Here is a 23,731-nt window from a genome sequence, read left to right as displayed (position 1 = left end):
CTAATTACAAATAATCATAAGTTTCTCCTAGACTGTGTCAGAACTGGCAAATATATGTGGTGTTCAATAGACAGAGCACATGATATAGCAGAATTATCAAATCTGTTCCATTAGGACTGTAGTTTTTAATAGTCATGATAACATGCTAGCATGTGAGTCGATCTTGCACAGTGAATAAGGGAGCAGTGCCAGTATCTACTTGGTCAGCTCTAGATGGCTCAACTGGGGAGGTATGAGAACAGTGAGCTCCAGTGGCGCAATCGGTTAGCGCGCGGTACTTAAACAGCACTACTTGCATTGAGGCATGCCGAGGTTGTGAGTTCGAGCCTCACCTGGAGCAGCTTACTGGTTTTTCATAAACCATTTCACTAAAAGTAAAGATTAAACTCAGGGGAAAGACGGCCCTTGCTAGAGAGTTTTTACTTCTTTTCAGGATCTGCGTGTCCGACTCTTCCAGGTGCAAATATCACAATCCTATTCGATGCTCCTTATAAACATTCCATGATGTGCCGTCTTGCATAGCATGCAAACACCACATCAGTGCATTTAAAAATACATTTGTAGAATAATAAATATGATGAAAACATTGTTGTCACGGGATAACCATATACTGAGGAGCTGCAAACAGTGCTGTATCAGCTACTTACAATAAAATTTAACTGAAAGACATATCAAAAGAAGAGCGTCATCATATTAATGTTTCTAGTCAACATAAGAGTTGCACCATAGCAGCTTATGGTGCTTTCTGCTCAGATTGTGCCTCCAATCCCACATTGATTTTTTTTATTCTTTGCAGTTTAAAAAAACAATTCATGCTCAAAGTTAACTTTTTAAAACCATTCAACCTAATATATTTATTTCTCTAACTTGTGAATGTGGTCCATGTTCTCTTTTCCTCATCCCCATCACGATACTCCTTTTCCCGAAATCAGGTTCACTTCTTTATCCAGCCCACCCATCCAAGGTCACCAAATCTATGAAGCGATTTGCTTTTTCTCACATTCTCTCTATGTACAAGATACCTTGTATCATTTGAATGGACAGCAGGAGAGTCGGATATTTATGGTTAGTGGGGGTGGGGTTTTGAAGATTAACCTCATTTGACTAAGAGCCGGGGCATCTGGGAGGAAAAGTATTTTAAGGGGGATGAAGTTCACATCTCCTTGGTGAAATTTCTAGATCCTTATTTCATCCTTTCTCAGACCCCCCAGGATATAGCGGCATGGATTAGCAAATTTAGCGGCACAAAAATGGAAATTTAGCGGCACAAATATGGAAATTTAGCGGCAATTTTGCGGCATTTCATTTGGCCCTGGACCTTCATAAAGCGGCCTCCAGTGACCTCATCCGTCACCCGCCCTTCCTAACGCTCTTTCTGCCTCCCAATTCTCCCTCTCTTAGTTGTGTTTTGCCGCTTTTAGCTCCTCTATCTTCCTTCCTAATTCACTCTTTCCACTGTCCCATTCAGCTTTCTGTTTCTCATGCCCCCTCCTTTCTGTGCCTCATTCACTCATCCTCTCTCTCACGCATACACACACATCTTTCTCTCCTTATCGATATCTCTCTCATCAGCCCAGTCTCTTCTCCCCCGTCCCTCTCTCTTTCCATCTTCGTATCTCTCTAGCAACCTGCCTCTCTAGTTCTCTCTTGTCGCCCTCTCTCCCTTCCTAGCCCGCTCTTCTCTCTCTAACTCTCATACTTTCGTTCTACCAGACACTGTCTTTCTTCCCCTTCCTCTCTCGCCCTATTTCTCGCGCATTCACCCTCCCTCTTTCTCTCCTGCTCACTCCTCTCTACTTTTCTCCACCTTTCACTTTCATTCGCCCAGTTTCTCTCACCCCCTACTACCCTTTACTTCTATCCCACCTGTGACTTCTTTGCTCACTCCCCCTCTCTTTCACCCCTTCTTTCTCGTCTCACCTGCCCCATACCCTCAGTTTTTATTCTTGCTCCCCCTCTTTACCTTTGCGCTCCACTGCTACTGGATAGGGCAAAAGTAGGCACAGGCTGCAATAGGCTGTCTTCCATTGCTACTCACATCGGTGATTACTCAGGCTTTTAAGTGAAAGTGACACACTTTTCGATGCTAGATAATGTGCAATTTGAAAGTAGCACTTATTCCGATGTGCTGCTCTGTAGTTGCTGACGTTGCAACGTGATTTGTTGATAGTATCAAGACTGTCTTGAGGATATCTTCAAGGGGCCGGTAGAAATTGTAGCATGGCTTTATCGTTTAGGACACTTGAACATTTGACTCTAATTATCGTTTATCCATAATGAGCGTATTTCCTTTTGAAGCTCATTACCTGCCTTTGCATTTCAGACCTAGGTTTACTGCCAATTTTATCTGTGAAGCAAGAGGAGTTCAGTGCTGTGGGTTCTCTGCCGTATGGGGGGCGGTGGAGGTGCGAGCCCCTGCTTCCTGCTGGGAATCCAATCCCATCACAATCCTCGTGTTTGTTTCATTTCCCTCCCGAGACCCCCCGGCTCCAGAGCTCATTACCGAGAGGAATCTCGGGATTACACTGAGGCTTGTCTTCAGGGTGGGGGGTCGGGTGTCCACTTCGAGCCCCCCGGCCCGCCCTGCAGCGGTGTTCACGCTCACCCCACATCACAGGCAGCGCAGTCTGTACACAGGGCAGACACACACACACTGCAAGGCACGCCGCTCCTCTCCAGCAGACACCCCCACCTTGTCTCTACTCCTCCCCCCCCGCCCTCTGGAAGATAAATGCCCCCCAGCCTCTGGCCACCTGCAGCCCCCGGCCCGCCCTGCAGCGGTGTCCATACGCACCCCACATCACAGAGCACAGTCTGCACACAGGGCACACACACACACACTGCAAAGCACGCCGCCCCCCTCCAGCAGACACCTCTTGCTCTCTGCCCCGCCCCCTCCGGAAGATAGATGCCCCCAGCCTCTGGCCACCTGCAGGCCCCGGGTCGGTCTGTGCGCTTCTATCGATTGTGAGCTGAGTGAGCTGCTAATGCCCCATTAAGCAAGCCCGGAATGTTATTCTTTCGTGCTTCTGTGTCCTTCCCGCCCGCCCCAATAAACAAAGTAAGTCAGACCCCCCCAGGATATAGCGGCTTTGGTAAAAATGCCGCGATTTCTACGAAAAGTGCCGATTTCGCGGGCACTTTTGTAAAAATCGCGGCATTTTTACTAAAGTGCCAATTTCGCGGCAAATCGCGAAATCGCGATATCCTGGAGGGTCTGCTTTCTGTGGATGCAGACTCAGTCTGAACAGAGGTCATAGTCCTCGCTCTGACTTTCAAAGGAACTTCAAATATGCATGGCTTATTTGGCTTTGCCCGGCAGGGCTTGCCCGGCGGGGTGAGAATGGCGTTTGTCAGGCGTTCGTCAGGCGATCGGAAGGGGTGAGGCGATAGTTTATGGTTCAATGGTTTTCATGAAGTCTTCTTGATACGATGAAAGCAGGAAAGGGAAGCTTGTCAATAAGCAAACTTAAGACAAGGTGTGACTCCTAGAAAGAATGACTTGGAAACAACATACAGAAACTCACATATAAAAAGGCCCTGATGAGGCTTGAACTCATGACCCCTGGTTTACAAGACCAGTGCTCTGCCACTGAGCTACAAGGCCAGCCTGCCTGCAGTATGTAAATCGCTTCATGTATTCTTACTGCGGTATGAAGATATCTATGATTTTGAGACTCTGTATGGAAATGCAGTTGCATTTGAATGTCTACATGCGTGCACAAATTGAAGAGCATGCTTAAGACACTTTTCTTGGAAGTAGGAAAAACTCCATTTTGATTTGAGAACATAAGAGTATTCACATTTATGACCATACTGATAGCTCTAGTTAGTATGTCCACAATCAGTGACAGATAGAGAACTCACTTATTAGAAGTGATCTGTCTCTGTGGGGCAGACATATGTCAACAGTCATACACTTGAGATGGCTGAAACTTTAGGAGTAAGAGCTGCTTTCTTATCAGTCTATCTATCCAAACTGGTTAGAAGTAACCCTGGGCGTCCGAATCGGCTACGCCCACGGAGTAGGCGTAGTGTTGCCTTCTACGCATTTTGCGTAGACAGCGTAGCCGGCAACACTACGCCCACTCTGTGGGCGTAGCCGATTCGGCCGCCACCCACCTCCCTCCCGCCCTCCCCTACATACATTATTTAAGCAACTAACCTTAATAAAACAATTTTTAAAGCACTTACCATGTCCGGGGCTCTTCCGGGGCTCCCTCTTGGAATAGCGTCCCTTCCTGGATACCAATGCGCATGCGCGGCCTCCCGCGCATGGGCATTGGTATCCAGGATGACGCTATTCCAAGAGGGAGCCCCGGACGAGCCCCGGACACGGTGGGTGCTTTAAAATTGTTTTATTAAGGGTAGTTGCTTAAATAATGTATGTAGGGGAGAGCGGGAGGGAGGTGCGTAGTGGGGCTACGCGGAGTGCGGGAGTGGGCTTAGCTTCTCGCCCACTCCGCGTAGCTCCGCGGAGCCCCACTACGCCCACTACGACCAGGGTTAGTTAGAAGGCCAGGAGTGAGGGAAAGGCAATCCTCTGGACACTTCATGAAAGATCTAATTTCAATTAAGCACAAAACACTTCCCTTAATTTGACATAATTGCCAAAATGGAATAGTTAGTTGGGCCCTTCTAGTGGATTATGGCTGTGTCTTGAAAGAGAGTGTAATTGTACTACGAGACATGCCCACCTTCAAAAGAGTGTCTGATGGCGTTCCGACGAAGGTGGGATTCGAACCCACGCGTGCAGAGCACAATGGATTAGCAGTCCATCGCCTTAACCACTCGGCCACCTCGTCTGCCTTAGGTGACTATGTTTCATTTTTTAGGAAATTCTTACGATGTGCTAATTACAAATAATCATAAGTTTCTCCTAGACTGTGTCAGAACTGGCAAATATATGTGGTGTTCAATAGACAGAGCACATGATATAGCAGAATTATCAAATCTGTTCCATTAGGACTGTAGTTTTTAATAGTCATGATAACATGCTAGCATGTGAGTCGATCTTGCACAGTGAATAAGGGAGCAGTGCCAGTATCTACTTGGTCAGCTCTAGATGGCTCAACTGGGGAGGTATGAGAACAGTGAGCTCCAGTGGCGCAATCGGTTAGCGCGCGGTACTTATACAGCAGTACTTGCATTGAGGCATGCCGAAGTTGTGAGTTCGAGCCTCACCTGGAGCAGCTTACTGGTTTTTCATAAACCATTTCACTAAAAGTAAAGATTAAACTCAGGGGAAAGACGGCCCTTGCTAGAGAGTTTTTACTTCTTTTCAGGATCTGCGTGTCCGACTCTTCCAGGTGCAAATATCACAATCCTATTCGATGCTCCTTATAAACATTCCATGATGTGCCGTCTTGCATAGCATGCAAACACCACATCAGTGCATTTAAAAATACATTTGTAGAATAATAAATATGATGAAAACATTGTTGTCACGGGATAACCATATACTGAGGAGCTGCAAACAGTGCTGTATCAGCTACTTACAATAAAATTTAACTGAAAGACATATCAAAAGAAGAGCGTCATCATATTAATGTTTCTAGTCAACATAAGAGTTGCACCATAGCAGCTTATGGTGCTTTCTGCTCAGATTGTGCCTCCAATCCCACATTGATTTTTTTTATTCTTTGCAGTTTAAAAAAACAATTCATGCTCAAAGTTAACTTTTTAAAACCATTCAACCTAATATATTTATTTCTCTAACTTGTGAATGTGGTCCATGTTCTCTTTTCCTCATCCCCATCACGATACTCCTTTTCCCGAAATCAGGTTCACTTCTTTATCCAGCCCACCCATCCAAGGTCACCAAATCTATGAAGCGATTTGCTTTTTCTCACATTCTCTCTATGTACAAGATACCTTGTATCATTTGAATGGACAGCAGGAGAGTCGGATATTTATGGTTAGTGGGGGTGGGGTTTTGAAGATTAACCTCATTTGACTAAGAGCCGGGGCATCTGGGAGGAAAAGTATTTTAAGGGGGATGAAGTTCACATCTCCTTGGTGAAATTTCTAGATCCTTATTTCATCCTTTCTCAGACCCCCCAGGATATAGCGGCATGGATTAGCAAATTTAGCGGCACAAAAATGGAAATTTAGCGGCACAAATATGGAAATTTAGCGGCAATTTTGCGGCATTTCATTTGGCCCTGGACCTTCATAAAGCGGCCTCCAGTGACCTCATCCGTCACCCGCCCTTCCTAACGCTCTTTCTGCCTCCCAATTCTCCCTCTCTTAGTTGTGTTTTGCCGCTTTTAGATCCTCTATCTTCCTTCCTAATTCACTCTTTCCACTGTCCCATTCAGCTTTCTGTTTCTCATGCCCCCTCCTTTCTGTGCCTCATTCACTCATCCTCTCTCTCACGCATACACACACATCTTTCTCTCCTTATCGATATCTCTCTCATCAGCCCAGTCTCTTCTCCCCCCGTCCCTCTCTCTTTCCATCTTCGTATCTCTCTAGCAACCTGCCTCTCTAGTTCTCTCTTGTCGCCCTCTCTCCCTTCCTAGCCCGCTCTTCTCTCTCTAACTCTCATACTTTCGTTCTACCAGACACTGTCTTTCTTCCCCTTCCTCTCTCGCCCTATTTCTCGCGCATTCACCCTCCCTCTTTCTCTCCTGCTCACTCCTCTCTACTTTTCTCCACCTTTCACTTTCATTCGCCCAGTTTCTCTCACCCCCTACTACCCTTTACTTCTATCCCACCTGTGACTTCTTTGCTCACTCCCCCTCTCTTTCACCCCTTCTTTCTCGTCTCACCTGCCCCATACCCTCAGTTTTTATTCTTGCTCCCCCTCTTTACCTTTGCGCTCCACTGCTACTGGATAGGGCAAAAGTAGGCACAGGCTGCAATAGGCTGTCTTCCATTGCTACTCACATCGGTGATTACTCAGGCTTTTAAGTGAAAGTGACACACTTTTCGATGCTAGATAATGTGCAATTTGAAAGTAGCACTTATTCCGATGTGCTGCTCTGTAGTTGCTGACGTTGCAACGTGATTTGTTGATAGTATCAAGACTGTCTTGAGGATATCTTCAAGGGGCCGGTAGAAATTGTAGCATGGCTTTATCGTTTAGGACACTTGAACATTTGACTCTAATTATCGTTTATCCATAATGAGCGTATTTCCTTTTGAAGCTCATTACCTGCCTTTGCATTTCAGACCTAGGTTTACTGCCAATTTTATCTGTGAAGCAAGAGGAGTTCAGTGCTGTGGGTTCTCTGCCGTATGGGGGGCGGTGGAGGTGCGAGCCCCTGCTTCCTGCTGGGAATCCAATCCCATCACAATCCTCGTGTTTGTTTCATTTCCCTCCCGAGACCCCCCGGCTCCAGAGCTCATTACCGAGAGGAATCTCGGGATTACACTGAGGCTTGTCTTCAGGGTGGGGGGTCGGGTGTCCACTTCGAGCCCCCCGGCCCGCCCTGCAGCGGTGTTCACGCTCACCCCACATCACAGGCAGCGCAGTCTGTACACAGGGCAGACACACACACACTGCAAGGCACGCCGCTCCTCTCCAGCAGACACCCCCACCTTGTCTCTACTCCTCCCCCCCCGCCCTCTGGAAGATAAATGCCCCCCAGCCTCTGGCCACCTGCAGCCCCCGGCCCGCCCTGCAGCGGTGTCCATACGCACCCCACATCACAGAGCACAGTCTGTACACAGGGCACACACACACACACTGCAAAGCACGCCGCCCCCCTCCAGCAGACACCTCTTGCTCTCTGCCCCGCCCCCTCCGGAAGATAGATGCCCCCAGCCTCTGGCCACCTGCAGGCCCCGGGTCGGTCTGTGCGCTTCTATCGATTGTGAGCTGAGTGAGCTGCTAATGCCCCATTAAGCAAGCCCGGAATGTTATTCTTTCGTGCTTCTGTGTCCTTCCCGCCCGCCCCAATAAACAAAGTAAGTCAGACCCCCCCAGGATATAGCGGCTTTGGTAAAAATGCCGCGATTTCTACGAAAAGTGCCGATTTCGCGGGCACTTTTGTAAAAATCGCGGCATTTTTACTAAAGTGCCAATTTCGCGGCAAATCGCGAAATCGCGATATCCTGGAGGGTCTGCTTTCTGTGGATGCAGACTCAGTCTGAACAGAGGTCATAGTCCTCGCTCTGACTTTCAAAGGAACTTCAAATATGCATGGCTTATTTGGCTTTGCCCGGCAGGGCTTGCCCGGCGGGGTGAGAATGGCGTTTGTCAGGCGTTCGTCAGGCGATCGGAAGGGGTGAGGCGATAGTTTATGGTTCAATGGTTTTCATGAAGTCTTCTTGATACGATGAAAGCAGGAAAGGGAAGCTTGTCAATAAGCAAACTTAAGACAAGGTGTGACTCCTAGAAAGAATGACTTGGAAACAACATACAGAAACTCACATATAAAAAGGCCCTGATGAGGCTTGAACTCATGACCCCTGGTTTACAAGACCAGTGCTCTGCCACTGAGCTACAAGGCCAGCCTGCCTGCAGTATGTAAATCGCTTCATGTATTCTTACTGCGGTATGAAGATATCTATGATTTTGAGACTCTGTATGGAAATGCAGTTGCATTTGAATGTCTACATGCGTGCACAAATTGAAGAGCATGCTTAAGACACTTTTCTTGGAAGTAGGAAAAACTCCATTTTGATTTGAGAACATAAGAGTATTCACATTTATGACCATACTGATAGCTCTAGTTAGTATGTCCACAATCAGTGACAGATAGAGAACTCACTTATTAGAAGTGATCTGTCTCTGTGGGGCAGACATATGTCAACAGTCATACACTTGAGATGGCTGAAACTTTAGGAGTAAGAGCTGCTTTCTTATCAGTCTATCTATCCAAACTGGTTAGAAGTAACCCTGGGCGTCCGAATCGGCTACGCCCACGGAGTAGGCGTAGTGTTGCCTTCTACGCATTTTGCGTAGACAGCGTAGCCGGCAACACTACGCCCACTCCGTGGGCGTAGCCGATTCGGCCGCCACCCACCTCCCTCCCGCCCTCCCCTACATACATTATTTAAGCAACTAACCTTAATAAAACAATTTTTAAAGCACTTACCATGTCCGGGGCTCTTCCGGGGCTCCCTCTTGGAATAGCGTCCCTTCCTGGATACCAATGCGCATGCGCGGCCTCCCGCGCATGGGCATTGGTATCCAGGATGACGCTATTCCAAGAGGGAGCCCCGGACGAGCCCCGGACACGGTGGGTGCTTTAAAATTGTTTTATTAAGGGTAGTTGCTTAAATAATGTATGTAGGGGAGAGCGGGAGGGAGGTGCGTAGTGGGGCTACGCGGAGTGCGGGAGTGGGCGTAGCTTCTCGCCCACTCCGCGTAGCTCCGCGGAGCCCCACTACGCCCACTACGACCAGGGTTAGTTAGAAGGCCAGGAGTGAGGGAAAGGCAATCCTCTGGACACTTCATGAAAGATCTAATTTCAATTAAGCACAAAACACTTCCCTTAATTTGACATAATTGCCAAAATGGAATAGTCAGTTGGGCCCTTCTAGTGGATTATGGCTGTGTCTTGAAAGAGAGTGTAATTGTACTACGAGACATGCCCACCTTCAAAAGAGTGTCTGATGGCGTTCCGACGAAGGTGGGATTCGAACCCACGCGTGCAGAGCACAATGGATTAGCAGTCCATCGCCTTAACCACTCGGCCACCTCGTCTGCCTTAGGTGACTATGTTTCATTTTTTAGGAAATTCTTACGATGTGCTAATTACAAATAATCATAAGTTTCTCCTAGACTGTGTCAGAACTGGCAAATATATGTGGTGTTCAATAGACAGAGCACATGATATAGCAGAATTATCAAATCTGTTCCATTAGGACTGTAGTTTTTAATAGTCATGATAACATGCTAGCATGTGAGTCGATCTTGCACAGTGAATAAGGGAGCAGTGCCAGTATCTACTTGGTCAGCTCTAGATGGCTCAACTGGGGAGGTATGAGAACAGTGAGCTCCAGTGGCGCAATCGGTTAGCGCGCGGTACTTATACAGCAGTACTTGCATTGAGGCATGCCGAGGTTGTGAGTTCGAGCCTCACCTGGAGCAGCTTACTGGTTTTTCATAAACCATTTCACTAAAAGTAAAGATTAAACTCAGGGGAAAGACGGCCCTTGCTAGGGAGTTTTTACTTCTTTTCAGGATCTGCGTGTCCGACTCTTCCAGGTGCAAATATCACAATCCTATTCGATGCTCCTTATAAACATTCCATGATGTGCCGTCTTGCATAGCATGCAAACACCACATCAGTGCATTTAATAATACATTTGTAGAATAATAAATATGATGAAAACATTGTTGTCACGGGATAACCATATACTGAGGAGCTGCAAACAGTGCTGTATCAGCTACTTACAATAAAATTTAACTGAAAGACATATCAAAAGAAGAGCGTCATCATATTAATGTTTCTAGTCAACATAAGAGTTGCACCATAGCAGCTTATGGTGCTTTCTGCTCAGATTGTGCGTCCAATCCCACATTGATTTTTTTTATTCTTTGCAGTTTAAAAAAACAATTCATGCTCAAAGTTAACTTTTTAAAACCATTCAACCTAATATATTTATTTCTCTAACTTGTGAATGTGGTCCATGTTCTCTTTTCCTCATCCCCATCACGATACTCCTTTTCCCGAAATCAGGTTCACTTCTTTATCCAGCCCACCCATCCAAGGTCACCAAATCTATGAAGCGATTTGCTTTTTCTCACATTCTCTCTATGTACAAGATACCTTGTATCATTTGAATGGACAGCAGGAGAGTCGGATATTTATGGTTAGTGGGGGTGGGGTTTTGAAGATTAACCTCATTTGACTAAGAGCCGGGGCATCTGGGAGGAAAAGTATTTTAAGGGGGATGAAGTTCACATCTCCTTGGTGAAATTTCTAGATCCTTATTTCATCCTTTCTGTGGATGCAGACTCAGTCGGAACAGAGGTCATAGTCCTCGCTCTGACTTTCAAAGGAACTTCAAATATGCATGGCTTATTTGGCTTTGCCCGGCAGGGCTTGCCCGGCGGGGTGAGAATGGCGTTTGTCAGGCGATCGGAAGGGGTGAGGCCATAGTTTATGGTTCAATGGTTTTCATGAAGTCTTCTTGATACGATGAAAGCAGGAAAGGGAAGCTTGTCAATAAGCAAACTTAAGACAAGGTGTGACTCCTAGAAAGAATGACTTGGAAACAACATACAGAAACTCACATATAAAAAGGCCCTGATGAGGCTTGAACTCATGACCCCTGGTTTACAAGACCAGTGCTCTGCCACTGAGCTACAAGGCCAGCCTGCCTGCAGTATGTAAATCGCTTCATGTATTCTTACTGCGGTATGAAGATATCTATGATTTTGAGACTCTGTATGGAAATGCAGTTGCATTTGAATGTCTACATGCGTGCACAAATTGAAGAGCATGCTTAAGACACTTTTCTTGGAAGTAGGAAAAACTCCATTTTGATTTGAGAACATAAGAGTATTCACATTTATGACCATACTGATAGCTCTAGTTAGTATGTCCACAATCAGTGACAGATAGAGAACTCACTTATTAGAAGTGATCTGTCTCTGTGGGGCAGACATATGTCAACAGTCATACACTTGAGATGGCTGAAACTTTAGGAGTAAGAGCTGCTTTCTTATCAGTCTATCTATCCAAACTGGTTAGAAGTAACCCTGGGCGTCCGAATCGGCTACGCCCACGGAGTAGGCGTAGTGTTGCCTTCTACGCATTTTGCGTAGACAGCGTAGCTGGCAACACTACGCCCACTCCGTGTGCGTAGCCGATTCGGCCGCCACCCGCCTCCCTCCCGCCCTCCCCTACATACATTATTTAAGCAACTAACCTTAATAAAACAATTTTTAAAGCACTTACCATGTCCGGGGCTCTTCCGGGGCTCCCTCTTGGAATAGCGTCCCTTCCTGGATACCAATGCGCATGCGCGGCCTCCCGCGCATGCGCATTGGTATCCAGGACGACGCTATTCCAAGAGGGAGCCCCGGACGAGCCCCGGACACGGTAAGTGCTTTAAAATTGTTTTATGAAGGGTAGTTGCTTAAATAATGTATGTAGGGGAGAGCGGGAGGGAGGTGCGTAGTGGGGCTACGCGGAGTGCGGGAGTGGGCATAGCTTCTCGCCCACTCCGCGTAGCTCCGCGGAGCCCCACTACGCCCACTACGACCAGGGTTAGTTAGAAGGCCAGGAGTGAGGGAAAGGCAATCCTCTGGACACTTCATGAAAGATCTAATTTCAATTAAGCACAAAACACTTCCCTTAATTTGACATAATTGCCAAAATGGAATAGTCAGTTGGGCCCTTCTAGTGGATTATGGCTGTGTCTTGAAAGAGAGTGTAATTGTACTACGAGACATGCCCACCTTCAAAAGAGTGTCTGATGGCGTTCCGACGAAGGTGGGATTCAAACCCACGCGTGCAGAGCACAATGGATTAGCAGTCCATCGCCTTAACCACTCGGCCACCTCGTCTGCCTTAGGTGACTATGTTTCATTTTTTAGGAAATTCTTACGATGTGCTAATTACAAATAATCATAAGTTTCTCCTAGACTGTGTCAGAACTGGCAAATATATGTGGTGTTCAATAGACAGAGCACATGATATAGCAGAATTATCAAATCTGTTCCATTAGGACTGTAGTTTTTAATAGTCATGATAACATGCTAGCATGTGAGTCGATCTTGCACAGTAAATAAGGGAGCAGTGCCAGTATCTACTTGGTCAGCTCTAGATGGCTCAACTGGGGAGGTATGAGAACAGTGACCTCCAGTGGCGCAATCGGTTAGCGCGCGGTACTTATACAGCAGTACTTGCATTGAGGCATGCCGAGGTTGTGAGTTTGAGCCTCACCTGGAGCAGCTTACTGGTTTTTCATAAACCATTTCACTAAAAGTAAAGATTAAACTCAGGGGAAAGACGGCCCTTGCTAGAGAGTTTTTACTTCTTTTCAGGATCTGCGTGTCCGACTCTTCCAGGTGCAAATATCACAATCCTATTCGATGCTCCTTATAAACATTCCATGATGTGCCGTCTTGCATAGCATGCAAACACCACATCAGTGCATTTAAAAATACATTTGTAGAATAATAAATATGATGAAAACATTGTTGTCACGGGATAACCATATACTGAGGAGCTGCAAACAGTGCTGTATCAGCTACTTACAATAAAATTTAACTGAAAGACATATCAAAAGAAGAGCGTCATCATATTAATGTTTCTAGTCAACATAAGAGTTGCACCATAGCAGCTTATGGTGCTTTCTGCTCAGATTGTGCCTCCATTCCCACATTGATTTTTTTTATTCTTTGCAGTTTAAAAAAACAATTCATGCTCAAAGTTAACTTTTTAAAACCATTCAACCTAATATATTTATTTCTCTAACTTGTGAATGTGGTCCATGTTCTCTTTTCCTCATCCCCATCACGATACTCCTTTTCCCAAAATCAGGTTCACTTCTTTATCCAGCCCACCCATCCAAGGTCACCAAATCTATGAAGCGATTCTGCTTTTTCTCACATTCTCTCTATGTACAAGATACCTTGTATCATTTGAATGGACAGCAGGAGAGTCGGATATTTATGGTTAGTGGGGGTGGGGTTTTGAAGATTAACCTCATTTGACTAAGAGCCAGGGCATCTGGGAGGAAAAGTATTTTAAGGGGGATGAAGTTCACATCTCCTTGGTGAAATTTCTAGATCCTTATTTCATCCTTTCTGTGGATGCAGACTCAGTCGGAACAGAGGTCATAGTCCTCGCTCTGACTTTCAAAGGAACTTCAAATATGCATGGCTTATTTGGCTTTGCCCGGCAGGGCTTGCCCGGCGGGGTGAGAATGGCGTTTGTCAAGCATTCGTCAGGCGATCGGAAGGGGTGAGGCCATAGTTTATGGTTCAATGGTTTTCATGAAGTCTTCTTGATACGATGAAAGCAGGAAAGGGAAGCTTGTCAATAAGCAAACTTAAGACAAGGTGTGACTCCTAGAAAGAATGACTTGGAAACAACATACAGAAACTCACATATAAAAAGGCCCTGATGAGGCTTGAACTCATGACCCCTGGTTTACAAGACCAGTGCTCTGCCACTGAGCTACAAGGCCAGCCTGCCTGCAGTATGTAAATCGCTTCATGTATTCTTACTGCGGTATGAAGATATCTATGATTTTGAGACTCTGTATGGAAATGCAGTTGCATTTGAATGTCTACATGCGTGCACAAATTGAAGAGCATGCTTAAGACACTTTTCTTGGAAGTAGGAAAAACTCCATTTTGATTTGAGAACATAAGAGTATTCACATTTATGACCATACTGATAGCTCTAGTTAGTATGTCCACAATCAGTGACAGATAGAGAACTCACTTATTAGAAGTGATCTGTCTCTGTGGGGCAGACATATGTCAACAGTCATACACTTGAGATGGCTGAAACTTTAGGAGTAAGAGCTGCTTTCTTATCAGTCTATCTATCCAAACTGGTTAGAAGTAACCCTGGGCGTCCGAATCGGCTACGCCCACGGAGTAGGCGTAGTGTTGCCTTCTACGCATTTTGCGTAGACAGCGTAGCCGGCAACACTACGCCCACTCCGTGTGCGTAGCCGATTCGGCCGCCACCCGCCTCCCTCCCACCCTCCCCTACATACATTATTTAAGCAACTAACCTTAATAAAACAATTTTTAAAGCACTTACCATGTCCGGGGCTCTTCCGGGGCTCCCTCTTGGAATAGCGTCCCTTCCTGGATACCAATGCGCATGCGCGGCCTCCCGCGCATGCGCATTGGTATCCAGGACGACGCTATTCCAAGAGGGAGCCCCGGACGAGCCCCGGACACGGTAAGTGCTTTAAAATTGTTTTATGAAGGGTAGTTGCTTAAATAATGTATGTAGGGGAGAGCGGGAGGGAGGTGCGTAGTGGGGCTACGCGGAGTGCGGGAGTGGGCATAGCTTCTCGCCCACTCCGCGTAGCTCCGCGGAGCCCCACTACGCCCACTACAACCAGGGTTAGTTAGAAGGCCAGGAGTGAGGGAAAGGCAATCCTCTGGACACTTCATGAAAGATCTAATTTCAATTAAGCACAAAACACTTCCCTTAATTTGACATAATTGCCAAAATGGAATAGTCAGTTGGGCCCTTCTAGTGGATTATGGCTGTGTCTTGAAAGAGAGTGTAATTGTACTACGAGACATGCCCACCTTCAAAAGAGTGTCTGATGGCGTTCCGACGAAGGTGGGATTCGAACCCACGCGTGCAGAGCACAATGGATTAGCAGTCCATCGCCTTAACCACTCGGCCACCTCGTCTGCCTTAGGTGACTATGTTTCATTTTTTAGGAAATTCTTACGATGTGCTAATTACAAATAATCATAAGTTTCTCCTAGACTGTGTCAGAACTGGCAAATATATGTGGTGTTCAATAGACAGAGCACATGATATAGCAGAATTATCAAATCTGTTCCATTAGGACTGTAGTTTTTAATAGTCATGATAACATGCTAGCATGTGAGTCGATCTTGCACAGTGAATAAGGGAGCAGTGCCAGTATCTACTTGGTCAGCTCTAGATGGCTCAACTGGGGAGGTATGAGAACAGTGAGCTCCAGTGGCGCAATCGGTTAGCGCGTGGTACTTATACAGCAGTACTTGCATTGAGGCATGCCGAGGTTGTGAGTTAGAGCCTCACCTGGAGCAGCTTACTGGTTTTTCATAAACCATTTCACTAAAAGTAAAGATTAAACTCAGGGGAAAGACGGCCCTTGCTAGAGAGTTTTTACTTCTTTTCAGGATCTGCGTGTCCGACTCTTCCAGGTGCAAATATCACAATCCTATTCGATGCTCCTTATAAACATTCCATGATGTGCCGTCTTGCATAGCATGCAAACACCACATCAGTGCATTTAAAAATACATTTGTAGAATAATAAATATGATGAAAACATTGTTGTCACGGGATAACCATATACTGAGGAGCTGCAAACAGTGCTGTATCAGCTACTTACAATACAATTTAACTGAAAGACATATCAAAAGAAGAGCGTCATCATATTAATGTTTCTAGTCAACATAAGAGTTGCACCATAGCAGCTTATGGTGCTTTCTGCTCAGATTGTGCCTCCAATCCCACATTGATTTTTTTTTATTCTTTGCAGTTTAAAAAAACAATTCATGCTCAAAGTTAACTTTTTAAAACCATTCAACCTAATATATTTATTTATCTAACTTGTGAATGTGGTCCATGTTCTCTTTTCCTCATCCCCATCACGATACTCCTTTTCCCGAAATCAGGTTCACTTCTTTATCCAGCCCACCCATCCAAGGTCACCAAATCTATGAAGCGATTCTGCTTTTTCTCACATTCTCTCTATGTACAAGATACCTTGTATCATTTGAATGGACAGCAGGAGAGTCGGATATTTATGGTTAGTGGGGGTGGGGTTTTGAAGATTAACCTCATTTGACTAAGAGCCGGGGCATCTGGGAGGAAAAGTATTTTAAGGGGGATGAAGTTCACATCTCCTTGGTGAAATTTCTAGATCCTTATTTCATCCTTTCTGTGGATGCAGACTCAGTCGGAACAGAGGTCATAGTCCTCGCTCTGACTTTCAAAGGAACTTCAAATATGCATGGCTTATTTGGCTTTGCCCGGCGGGGTGAGAATGGCGTTTGTCAGGCGTTCGTCAGGCGATCGGAAGGGGTGAGGCAATAGTTTATGGTTCTCATGAAGTCTTCTTGATACGATGAAAGCAGGAAAGGGAAGCTTGTCAATAAGCAAACTTAAGACAAGGTGTGACTCCTAGAAAGAATGACTTGGAAACAACATACAGAAACTCACATATAAAAAGGCCCGGATGAGGCTTGAACTCATGACCCCTGGTTTACAAGACCAGTGCTCTGCCACTGAGCTACAAGGCCAGCCTTCCTGCACTATGTAAATCGCTTCATGTATTCTTACTGCGGTATGAAGATATCTATGATTTTGAGACTCTGTATGGAAATGCAGTTGCATTTGAATGTCTACATGCGTGCACAAATTGAAGAGCATGCTTAAGACACTTTTCATGGAAGTAGGAAAAACTCCATTTTGATTTGAGAACATAAGAGTATTCACATTTATGACCATACTGATAGCTCTAGTTAGTATGTCCACAATCAGTGACAGATAGAGAACTCACTTATTAGAAGTGATCTGTCTCTGTGGGGCAGACATATGTCAACAGTCATACACTTGAGATGGCTGAAACTTTAGGAGTAAGAGCTGCTTTCTTATCAGTCTATCTATCCAAACTGGTTAGAAGTAACCCTGGGCGTCCGAATCGGCTACGCCCACGGAGTAGGCGTAGTGTTGCCTTCTACGCATTTTGCGTAGACAGCGTAGCCGGCAACACTACGCCCACTCCGTGTGCGTAGCCAATTCGGCCACCACCCGCCTCCCTCCCGCCCTCCCCTACATACATTATTTAAGCAACTAACCTTAATAAAACAATTTTTAAAGCACTTACCATGTCCGGGACTCTTCCGGGGCTCCCTCTTGGAATAGCGTCCCTTCCTGGATACCAATGCGCATGCGCGGCCTCCCGCGCATGCGCATTGGTATCCAGGATGACGCTATTCCAAGAGGGAGCCCCGGACGAGCCCCGGACACGGTAAGTGCTTTAAAATTGTTTTATTAAGGGTAGTTGCTTAAATAATGTATGTAGGGGAGAGCGGGAGGGAGGTGCGTAGTGGGGCTACGCGGAGTGCGGGAGTGGGCGTAGCTTCTCGCCCACTCCGCGTAGCTCCGCGGAGCCCCACTACGCCCACTACGACCAGGGTTAGTTAGAAGGCCAGGAGTGAGGGAAAGGCAATCCTCTGGACACTTCATGAAAGATCTAATTTCAATTAAGCACAAAACACTTCCCTTAATTTGACATAATTGCCAAAATGGAATAGTCAGTTGGGCCCTTCTAGTGGATTATGGCTGTGTCTTGAAAGAGAGTGTAATTGTACTACGAGACATGCCCACCTTCAAAAGAGTGTCTTATGGCGTTCCGACGAAGGTGGGATTCGAACCCACGCGTGCAGGGCACAATGGATTAGCAGTCCATCGCCTTAACCACTCAGCCACCTCGTCTGCCTTAGGTGACTATGTTTCATTTTTTAGGAAATTCTTACGATGTGCTAATTACAAATAATCATAAGTTTCTCCTAGACTGTGTCAGAACTGGCAAATATATGTGGTGTTCAATAGACAGAGCACATGATATAGCAGAATTATCAAATCTGTTCCATTAGGACTGTAGTTTTTAATAGTCATGATAACATGCTAGCATGTGAGTCGATCTTGCACAGTGAATAAGGGAGCAGTGCCAGTATCTACTTGGTCAGCTCTAGATGGCTCAACTGTGGAGGAATGAGAACAGTGAGCTCCAGTGGCGCAATCGGTTAGCGGTACTTATACAGCAGTACTTGCATTGAGGCATGCCGAGGTTGTGAGTTCGAGCCTCACCTGGAGCAGCTTACTGGTTTTTCATAAACCATTTCACTAAAAGTAAAGATTAAACTCAGGGGAAAGACGGCCCTTGCTAGAGAGTTTTTACTTCTTTTCAGGCTCTGCGTGTCCGACTCTTCCAGGTGCAAATATCACAATCCTATTCGATGCTCCTTATAAACATTCCATGATGTGCCGTCTTACATAGCATGCAAACACCACATCAGTGCATTTAAAAATACATTTGTAGAATAATAAATATGATGAAAACATTGTTGTCACGGGATAACCATATACTGAGGAGCTGCAAACAGTGCTGTATCAGCTACTTACAATAAAATTTTACTGAAAGACATATCAAAAGAAGAGCGTCATCATATTAATGTTTCTAGTCAACATAAGAGTTGCACCATAGCAGCTTATGGTGCTTTCTGCTCACATTGTGCCTCCAATCCCACATTGATTTTTTTTATTCTTTGCAGTTTAAAAAAACAATTCATGCTCAAAGTTAACTTTTTAAAACCATTCAACCTAATATATTTATTTCTCTAACTTGTGAATGTGGTCCATGTTCTCTTTTCCTCATCCCCATCACGATACTCCTTTTCCCGAAATCAGGTTCACTTCTTTATCCAGCCCACCCATCCAAGGTCACCAAATCTATGAAGCGATTCTGCTTTTTCTCACATTCTCTCTATGTACAAGATACCTTGTATCATTTGAATGGACAGCAGGAGAGTCGGATATTTATGGTTAGTGGGGGTTGGGTTTTGAAGATTAACCTCATTTGCCTAAGAGCCGGGGCATCTGGGAGGAAAAGTATTTTAAGGGGGATGAAGTTCACATCTCCTTGGTGACATTTCTAGATCCTTATTTCATCCTTTCTGTGGATGCAGACTCAGTCTGAACAGAGGTCATAGTCCTCGCTCTGACTTTCAAAGGAACTTCAAATATGCATGGCTTATTTAGCTTTGCCCGGCGGGGTGAGAATGGCGTTTGTCAGGCGATCGGAAGGGGTGAGGCCATAGTTTATGGTTCAATGGTTTTCATGAAGTCTTCTTGATACGATGAAAGCAGGAAAGGGAAGCTTGTCAATAAGCAAACTTAAGACAAGGTGTGACTCCTAGAAAGAATGACTTGGAAACAACATACAGAAACTCACATATAAAAAGGCCCTGATGAGGCTTGAACTCATGACCCCTGGTTTACAAGACCAGTGCTCTGCCACTGAGCTACAAGGCCAGCCTGCCTGCAGTATGTAAATCGCTTCATGTATTCTTACTGCGGTATGAAGATATCTATGATTTTGAGACTGTATGGAAATGCAGTTGCATTTGAATGTCTACATGCGTGCACAAATTGAAGAGCATGCTTAAGACACTTTTCTTGGAAGTAGGAAAAACTCCATTTTGATTTGAGAACATAAGAGTATTCACATTTATGACCATACTGATAGCTCTAGTTAGTATGTCCACAATCAGTGACAGATAGAGAACTCACTTATTAGAAGTGATCTGTCTCTGTGGGGCAGACATATGTCAACAGTCATACACTTGAGATGGCTGAAACTTTAGGAGTAAGAGCTGCTTTCTTATCAGTCTATCTATCCAAACTGGTTAGAAGTAACCCTGGGCGTCCGAATCGGCTACGCCCACGGAGTAGGCGTAGTGTTGCCTTCTACGCATTTTGCGTAGACAGCGTAGCCGGCAACACTACGCCCACTCCGTGGGCGTAGCCGATTCGGCCGCCACCCGCCTCCCTCCCGCCCTCCCCTACATACATTATTTAAGCAACTAACCTTAATAAAACAATTTTTAAAGCACTTACCATGTCCGGGGCTCTTCCGGGGCTCCCTCTTGGAATAGCGTCCCTTCCTGGATACCAATGCGCATGCGCGGCCTCCCGCGCATGGGCATTGGTATCCAGGACGAGGCTATTCCAAGAGGGAGCCCCGGACGAGCCCCGGACACGGTAAGTGCTTTAAAATTGTTTTATTAAGGGTAGTTGCTTAAATAATGTATGTAGGGGAGAGCGGGAGGGAGGTGCGTAGTGGGGCTACGCGGAGTGCGGGAGTGGGCGTAGCTTCTCGCCCACTCCGCGTAGCTCCGCGGAGCCCCACTACGCCCACTACGACCAGGGTTAGTTAGAAGGCCAGGAGTGAGGGAAAGGCAATCCTCTGGACACTTCATGAAAGATCTAATTTCAATTAAGCACAAAACACTTCCCTTAATTTGACATAATTGCCAAAATGGAATAGTCAGTTGGGCCCTTCTAGTGGATTATGGCTGTGTCTTGAAAGAGAGTGTAATTGTACTACGAGACATGCCCACCTTCAAAAGAGTGTCTGATGGCGTTCCGACGAAGGTGGGATTCGAACCCACGCGTGCAGAGCACAATGGATTAGCAGTCCATCGCCTTAACCACTCGGCCACCTCGTCTGCCTTAGGTGACTATGTTTCATTTTTTAGGAAATTCTTACGATGTGCTAATTACAAATAATCATAAGTTTCTCCTAGACTGTGTCAGAACTGGCAAATATATGTGGTGTTCAATAGACAGAGCACATGATATAGCAGAATTATCAAATCTGTTCCATTAGGACTGTAGTTTTTAATAGTCATGATAACATGCTAGCATGTGAGTCGATCTTGCACAGTGAATAAGGGAGCAGTGCCAGTATCTACTTGGTCAGCTCTAGATGGCTCAACTGGGGAGGTATGAGAACAGTGAGCTCCAGTGGCACAATCGGTTAGCGCGCGGTACTTATACAGCAGTACTTGCATTGAGGCATGCCGAGGTTGTGAGTTCGAGCCTCACCTGGAGCAGCTTACTGGTTTTTCATAAACCATTTCACTAAAAGTAAAGATTAAACTCAGGGGAAAGACGGCCCTTGCTAGAGAGTTTTTACTTCTTTTCAGGATCTGCGTGTCCGACTCTTCCAGGTGCAAATATCACAATCCTATTCGATGCTCCTTATAAACATTCCATGATGTGCCGTCTTGCATAGCATGCAAACACCACATCAGTGCATTTAAAAATACATTTGTAGAATAATAAATATGATGAAAACATTGTTGTCACGGGATAACCATATACTGAGGAGCTGCAAACAGTGCTGTATCAGCTACTTACAGTAAAATTTAACTGAAAGACATATCAAAAGAAGAGCGTCATCATATTAATGTTTCTAGTCAACATAAGAGTTGCACCATAGCAACTTATGGTGCTTTCTGCTCAGATTGTGCCTCCAATCCCACATTGATTTTTTTTATTCTTTGCAGTTTAAAAAAACAATTCATGCTCAAAGTTAACTTTTTAAAACCATTCAACCTAATATATTTATTTCTCTAACTTGTGAATGTGGTCCATGTTCTCTTTTCCTCATCCCCATCACGATACTCCTTTTCCCGAAATCAGGTTCACTTCTTTATCCAGCCCACCCATCCAAGGTCACCAAATCTATGAAGCGATTCTGCTTTTTCTCACATTCTCTCTATGTACAAGATACCTTGTATCATTTGAATGGACAGCAGGAGAGTCGGATATTTATGGTTAGTGGGGGTGGGGTTTTGAAGATTAACCTCATTTGCCTAAGAGCCGGGGCATCTGGGAGGAAAAGTATTTTAAGGGGGATGAAGTTCACATCTCCTTGGTGAAATTTCTAGATCCTTATTTCATCCTTTCTGTGGATGCAGACTCAGTCTGAACAGAGGTCATAGTCCTCGCTCTGACTTTCAAAGGAACTTCAAATATGCATGGCTTATTTAGCTTTGCCCGGCAGGGCTTGCCCGGCGGGGTGAGAATGGCGTTTGTCAGGCATTCGTCAGGCGATCGGAAGGGGTGATGCCATAGTTTATGGTTCAATGGTTTTCATGAAGTCTTCTTGATACGATGAAAGCAGGAAAGGGAAGCTTGTCAATAAGCAAACTTAAGACAAGGTGTGACTCCTAGAAAGAATGACTTGGAAACAACATACAGAAACTCACATATAAAAAGGCCCTGATGAGGCTTGAACTCATGACCCCTGGTTTACAAGACCAGTGCTCTGCCACTGAGCTACAAGGCCAGCCTGCCTGCAGTATGTAAATCGCTTCATGTATTCTTACTGCGGTATGAAGATATCTATGATTTTGAGACTCTGTATGGAAATGCAGTTGCATTTGAATGTCTACATGCGTGCACAAATTGAAGAGCATGCTTAAGACACTTTTCTTGGAAGTAGGAAAAACTCCATTTTGATTTGAGAACATAAGAGTATTCACATTTATGACCATACTGATAGCTCTAGTTAGTATGTCCACAATCAGTGACAGATAGAGAACTCACTTATTAGAAGTGATCTGTCTCTGTGGGGCAGACATATGTCAACAGTCATACACTTGAGATGGCTGAAACTTTAGGAGTAAGAGCTGCTTTCTTATCAGTCTATCTATCCAAACTGGTTAGAAGTAACCCTGGGCGTCCGAATCGGCTACGCCCACGGAGTAGGTGTAGTGTTGCCTTCTACGCATTTTGCGTAGACAGCGTAGCCGGCAACACTACGCCCACTCCGTGTGCGTAGCCGATTCGGCCGCCACCCGCCTCCCTCCCGCCCTCCCCTACATACATTATTTAAGCAACTAACCTTAATAAAACAATTTTTAAAGCACTTACCATGTCCGGGGCACTTCCGGGGCTCCCTCTTGGAATAGCGTCCCTTCCTGGATACCAATGCGCATGCGCGGCCTCCCGCGCATGGGCATTGGTATCCAGGACGACGCTATTCCAAGAGGGAGCCCCGGACGAGCCCCGGACACGGTAAGTGCTTTAAAATTGTTTTATTAAGGGTAGTTGCTTAAATAATGTATGTAGGGGAGAGCGGGAGGGAGGTGCGTAGTGGGGCTACGCGGAGTGCGGGAGTGGGCGTAGCTTCTCGCCCACTCCGCGTAGCTCCGCGGAGCCCCACTACGCCCACTACGACCAGGGTTAGTTAGAAGGCCAGGAGTGAGGGAAAGGCAATCCTCTGGACACTTCATGAAAGATCTAATTTCAATTAAGCACAAAACACTTCCCTTAATTTGACATAATTGCCAAAATGGAATAGTCAGTTGGGCCCTTCTAGTGGATTATGGCTGTGTCTTGAAAGAGAGTGTAATTGTACTACGAGACATGCCCACCTTCAAAAGAGTGTCTGATGGCGTTCCGACGAAGGTGGGATTCGAACCCACGCGTGCAGAGCACAATGGATTAGCAGTCCATCGCCTTAACCACTCGGCCACCTCGTCTGCCTTA

General features: G+C 45.6%; 20 non-coding genes across 20 annotated transcripts; 6 read left to right on the top strand and 14 right to left on the bottom strand.

Annotated features, from left to right (window-relative positions):
- The first annotated feature begins 245 nt into the window (after positions 1-245).
- Positions 246-340, top strand: TRNAL-UAA (transfer RNA leucine (anticodon UAA)). The gene is made up of 2 exons: positions 246-283; positions 305-340. It is a non-coding gene; the product is annotated as a tRNA-Leu (tRNA).
- Positions 341-3,535: 3,195 nt separating this feature from the next.
- TRNAT-UGU (transfer RNA threonine (anticodon UGU)) lies at positions 3,536-3,607 on the bottom strand. The gene has a single exon. It is a non-coding gene; the product is annotated as a tRNA-Thr (tRNA).
- Positions 3,608-4,723: 1,116 nt separating this feature from the next.
- On the bottom strand, positions 4,724-4,805 carry TRNAS-GCU (transfer RNA serine (anticodon GCU)). The gene has a single exon. It is a non-coding gene; the product is annotated as a tRNA-Ser (tRNA).
- Positions 4,806-5,097: 292 nt separating this feature from the next.
- On the top strand, positions 5,098-5,192 carry TRNAI-UAU (transfer RNA isoleucine (anticodon UAU)). Its single transcript has 2 exons — positions 5,098-5,135; positions 5,157-5,192. It is a non-coding gene; the product is annotated as a tRNA-Ile (tRNA).
- Positions 5,193-8,388: 3,196 nt separating this feature from the next.
- Positions 8,389-8,460, bottom strand: TRNAT-UGU (transfer RNA threonine (anticodon UGU)). The gene has a single exon. It is a non-coding gene; the product is annotated as a tRNA-Thr (tRNA).
- Positions 8,461-9,576: 1,116 nt separating this feature from the next.
- On the bottom strand, positions 9,577-9,658 carry TRNAS-GCU (transfer RNA serine (anticodon GCU)). Its single transcript has one exon. It is a non-coding gene; the product is annotated as a tRNA-Ser (tRNA).
- Positions 9,659-9,950: 292 nt separating this feature from the next.
- TRNAI-UAU (transfer RNA isoleucine (anticodon UAU)) lies at positions 9,951-10,045 on the top strand. Its single transcript has 2 exons — positions 9,951-9,988; positions 10,010-10,045. It is a non-coding gene; the product is annotated as a tRNA-Ile (tRNA).
- A 1,157-nt stretch (positions 10,046-11,202) lies between these two features.
- Positions 11,203-11,274, bottom strand: TRNAT-UGU (transfer RNA threonine (anticodon UGU)). Its single transcript has one exon. It is a non-coding gene; the product is annotated as a tRNA-Thr (tRNA).
- A 1,116-nt stretch (positions 11,275-12,390) lies between these two features.
- TRNAS-GCU (transfer RNA serine (anticodon GCU)) lies at positions 12,391-12,472 on the bottom strand. The gene has a single exon. It is a non-coding gene; the product is annotated as a tRNA-Ser (tRNA).
- A 292-nt stretch (positions 12,473-12,764) lies between these two features.
- TRNAI-UAU (transfer RNA isoleucine (anticodon UAU)) lies at positions 12,765-12,859 on the top strand. Its single transcript has 2 exons — positions 12,765-12,802; positions 12,824-12,859. It is a non-coding gene; the product is annotated as a tRNA-Ile (tRNA).
- A 1,169-nt stretch (positions 12,860-14,028) lies between these two features.
- On the bottom strand, positions 14,029-14,100 carry TRNAT-UGU (transfer RNA threonine (anticodon UGU)). Its single transcript has one exon. It is a non-coding gene; the product is annotated as a tRNA-Thr (tRNA).
- Positions 14,101-15,216: 1,116 nt separating this feature from the next.
- TRNAS-GCU (transfer RNA serine (anticodon GCU)) lies at positions 15,217-15,298 on the bottom strand. The gene has a single exon. It is a non-coding gene; the product is annotated as a tRNA-Ser (tRNA).
- Positions 15,299-15,590: 292 nt separating this feature from the next.
- On the top strand, positions 15,591-15,685 carry TRNAI-UAU (transfer RNA isoleucine (anticodon UAU)). Its single transcript has 2 exons — positions 15,591-15,628; positions 15,650-15,685. It is a non-coding gene; the product is annotated as a tRNA-Ile (tRNA).
- A 1,148-nt stretch (positions 15,686-16,833) lies between these two features.
- TRNAT-UGU (transfer RNA threonine (anticodon UGU)) lies at positions 16,834-16,905 on the bottom strand. Its single transcript has one exon. It is a non-coding gene; the product is annotated as a tRNA-Thr (tRNA).
- Positions 16,906-18,021: 1,116 nt separating this feature from the next.
- Positions 18,022-18,103, bottom strand: TRNAS-GCU (transfer RNA serine (anticodon GCU)). The gene has a single exon. It is a non-coding gene; the product is annotated as a tRNA-Ser (tRNA).
- Positions 18,104-19,630: 1,527 nt separating this feature from the next.
- TRNAT-UGU (transfer RNA threonine (anticodon UGU)) lies at positions 19,631-19,702 on the bottom strand. Its single transcript has one exon. It is a non-coding gene; the product is annotated as a tRNA-Thr (tRNA).
- Positions 19,703-20,816: 1,114 nt separating this feature from the next.
- On the bottom strand, positions 20,817-20,898 carry TRNAS-GCU (transfer RNA serine (anticodon GCU)). The gene has a single exon. It is a non-coding gene; the product is annotated as a tRNA-Ser (tRNA).
- Positions 20,899-21,190: 292 nt separating this feature from the next.
- Positions 21,191-21,285, top strand: TRNAI-UAU (transfer RNA isoleucine (anticodon UAU)). The gene is made up of 2 exons: positions 21,191-21,228; positions 21,250-21,285. It is a non-coding gene; the product is annotated as a tRNA-Ile (tRNA).
- Positions 21,286-22,454: 1,169 nt separating this feature from the next.
- On the bottom strand, positions 22,455-22,526 carry TRNAT-UGU (transfer RNA threonine (anticodon UGU)). The gene has a single exon. It is a non-coding gene; the product is annotated as a tRNA-Thr (tRNA).
- A 1,116-nt stretch (positions 22,527-23,642) lies between these two features.
- Positions 23,643-23,724, bottom strand: TRNAS-GCU (transfer RNA serine (anticodon GCU)). The gene has a single exon. It is a non-coding gene; the product is annotated as a tRNA-Ser (tRNA).
- Between the last annotated feature and the right edge of the window lie 7 nt (positions 23,725-23,731).

The sequence above is a fragment of the Lissotriton helveticus genome, chromosome 5_1, assembly GCF_964261635.1.
Source record: "Lissotriton helveticus chromosome 5_1, aLisHel1.1, whole genome shotgun sequence".
Lineage (NCBI taxonomy): Eukaryota > Metazoa > Chordata > Amphibia > Caudata > Salamandridae > Lissotriton > Lissotriton helveticus.
The sequence above is the reverse complement of the archived record's forward strand: the minus strand, read 5'-3'. Positions and strand labels throughout refer to the sequence as shown.